The following is a 3,751-nucleotide window of genomic DNA, read 5'->3' on the forward strand; positions in this document are numbered from 1 at the left end:
CGCACAACTAACCAGCAAGTGCACTGGGTCGTCCAAGTAATACCTTACGTGAGTAAGGGTCGATCCCACGGAGATTGTCGGCTTGAAGCAAGCTATGGTTATCTTGTAACTCTTAGTCAGGATATCAAAAATTATCAGGATTGATTGTGAAAAGCAAAAGAACATGAAATAAGTACTTGTTTTGCAGTAATGGAGAATAGGTTGAGGTTTTGGAGATGCTCTGTCTTCTGAACCTCTGCTTTCCTACTGTCTTCTTCTTCAAACACGCAAGGCTCCTTTCATGGCAAGCTGTATGCAAGGGTTTCACCGTTGTCAGTGGCTACCTCCCATCCTCTCAGTGGAAATGTTCAACGCACCCTGTCACGGCACGGCTATCCAGCTGTCGGTTCTCGATCATGTCGGAATAGAATCCAGTGATTCTTTTGCGTCTGTCACTAACGCCCCACAATCGCGAGTTTGAAGCTCGTCACAGTCATTCAATCATTGAATCCTACTCAGAATACCACAAACAAGGTTTAGACCTTCCGGATTCTCTTGAATGCCGCCATCAATTCTAGCTTATACCACGAAGATTCCGATTAAAGAATCCAAGAGATACCTACTCAATCTAAGGTAGAACGGAGGTGGTTGTCAGGCACACGTTCATAGTTGAGAATGATGATGAGTGTCACGGATCATCACATTCATCAGGTTTAGGAACAAGTGATATCTTAGAATAGAAGCAAGCATGATTGAATGAAAAGCAGTAGTAATTGCATTAATCCATCAAGACACAGTAGAGCTCCTCACCCCCAACCATGGGGTTCAGAGACTCATGCCGTAGAAGATACAATGAGAAACGTGTAAAGTGTCATGAGGTACAGATACAATGTCAAAAGATCCTATTAATAGTGAACTAGTAACCTAGGGTTTACAGAATTGAGTAAATGACAGAAAAATCTACTTCCGGGCCCACTTGGTGTGTGCTTGGGCTGAGCATTGAAGCATTTTCGTGTAGAGACTTTTTCTGGAGTTAAATGCCAGCTTTTATGCCAGTTTGGGCGTTTAACTCCAATTTTTATGCCAGTTCCAGCGTTAAACGCTGGGAATTCTGAAGCTGATTTGCAACGCCGGTTTGGGCCATCAAATCTCGGACAAAGTATAGACTATTATACATTGCTGGAAAGCCCAGGATGTCTACTTTCCAACGCCGTTGAGAACGCGCCAATTGGGCTTTTGTAGCTCCAGAAAATCCACTTCGAGTGCAGGGAGGTCAAAATCCAACAGCATCTGCAGTCCTTTTCAGCCTCTAAATCAGATTTTTGCTCAGGACCCTCAATTTCAGCCAGAAAATACCTGAAATCACAGAAAAACACACAAACTCATAGTAAAGTCCAGAAAAGTAAATTTTAACTAAAAACTAATAAAAATATAATAAAAACTAACCAAAATATACTAAAAACATACTCAAAACAATGCCAAAAAGCGTATAAATTATTCGCTCATCAGTTACCATACTGAGAACCTCCGGTTCTCACCCATGCGAATTTTGTGGTTTTCAGATGCAGGACATGAGTCTTCTCGCTGAAGCATGCTGGACGCTTCTGGATTTGCGAAGATCCTTTATTCTCAGGACTCTGTTTTGGTTTTATATGTTCTGCTTAGATACTTTCATCTCCATTAAATAATACAAACTGTGATGACTCCTCTTAGAGGGGATTTTGGAGAATAGGTTTTCTGTATTTATGTTCCTTTGGGTTTTCTTGGGGTTTCTTACATTATTTACATGTATATATTATTATGCTCGGGCCGATTATCTTCGCAACCAGATTTTGAGTTTTGATATTCCTGTGTTTGACACTCTTTTGTATATATATAATCTCGCGTTATCTTATCTTGTGTTCGTTACGTATCGATCGGAGTGTTGCATTTTCGAGATTACGATTTTGTTCTACCCATTTTTCTTCAAAGGCTCCTAGTTATAATCATTATTCACACTACTATATGTACTAAATTTTTATTTTAGAGGTCGTAATACCTTGCCATCTCTGAATTATGACTTAAGCATAAGACTCTGTATGGTAGGGTGTTACACAGGCCGATATAAAATTTAGTCTTTTCAAGATCTTTCATCTCAAACTATTCTTTTAGAGCTTTTATAATTGTTGGAATCTCTTCACGGGTTTTAATGATATTTAATCATCAACATACACAGTAATTATAATGAATCTAGATGTAGATTTCTTTATGAAAACACATGGACAGATATCATCATTCTTAAATCTATTTTTGGCCAAATACTCAATAAGATGATTATACCATATTCGTCTAGATTGCTTTAGACCATATAAAGATCTTTGCAATTTGACTGAGTATAACCCCTGTGAATATTTATTGGATGATTTAGATATCTTTAATCCTTTAGGAACTTTCATATAGATATCACGATCTAATGATCCGTATAAGTAGGCTGTTACCACATCCATTAAATGCATATGTAGTTTACGGTATGCAGATAAACTGACCAAATAATGCAATGTTATTGCATTCACTACAGGGGAATATGTTTTTTCATAATCTATACTGGGCCTTTGTGAAAAATCGTGTGCCACAAGTCGAGCTTTGTAGCGCATAACTTCATTTTTCTCATTTTGTTTTCTCACAAATACCCATCTGTATTCAACAGGTTTTACATCTTCTGGTGTACGGACTATAGATCCAAATACTCCATATTTTGCAAGTGAGTTTAACTCAACCTTCATAGCTTCTTTCTATTTTGGTCAATCATTCCTTTGTCGACGTTACAAGAAAACAGCTCTATTGTCATGCTTTTAAAGCATGGCAAAAAGCTTAAAAGAAGCATGGTGATAGCTTTTTGCCACACTTTTTGAGCTACCGCCACGCTTTTGAAAGGTTCACCTCTACAAAGGTGGCAGTTGCTTTATCGCTACGCTTTTTTCTGCCACACTTTTTACAAATTGCCACGTTTAAAAGCGTGGCCATAGGTGGGAGATATGGCCACGCTTTAGAAACGTGGCAATAGAGAAAGATCTGGCCATATGGCCATGCTTTTAAAGTGTGGCTGTCGTTAACTACTGTACAATATAGTCACTCTTTCAAAGCATGGCTATAAGTTTGGTCAATAACCTAATTATTCTTTTTAATATTCGTAATAAGACCTTACAAAAATTTATAGATAGTTTTATAATTTAGTCAATGATCAATAATCTTAAATCAATTAATCCAACCTTCATAAAGTTGTCACCAAAAAAAGTGTGTGATCACATAACATGCTCTAACAAAATACCAAAAATCAAAGTCATAAGTCATAACAACTACCCATGAATTCCTAATACATGAATTAGAATTCCAACAACTATTACATTATCTACTTCTTGTACTTCGTTACAAAATATAAAACTTCATGTATCATCCATTGTGAACGAAATTGTTTTGACCATTGCCCTGCAAAATATAAAACACAAATGAACACCTACAACTTTTTTAGAATGTAACTTAACATTTCAATTTTGGTAGCTCAAGATGTAAGGCAATGCATGTTAGGTAGCAACTTTGAAGGGATGTGTATTGTATCATATCAAGCACTTGGATAAAAATTAAACAATTAATTTGACCAACTTGAGTGAATCTTGTTAGTGCTGAAGTAGTGACTCATACGGCAGATTCAAGTCCTCCATAAGTTCATGAATTTCTAATACTCACTAATTTGTTTATATTATTAAGGGATCTCATGCATCCTGGTTTAGTAAGA

The sequence above is a fragment of the Arachis stenosperma genome, chromosome 3 (genome assembly GCF_014773155.1).
Source record: "Arachis stenosperma cultivar V10309 chromosome 3, arast.V10309.gnm1.PFL2, whole genome shotgun sequence".
NCBI lineage: Eukaryota > Viridiplantae > Streptophyta > Magnoliopsida > Fabales > Fabaceae > Arachis > Arachis stenosperma.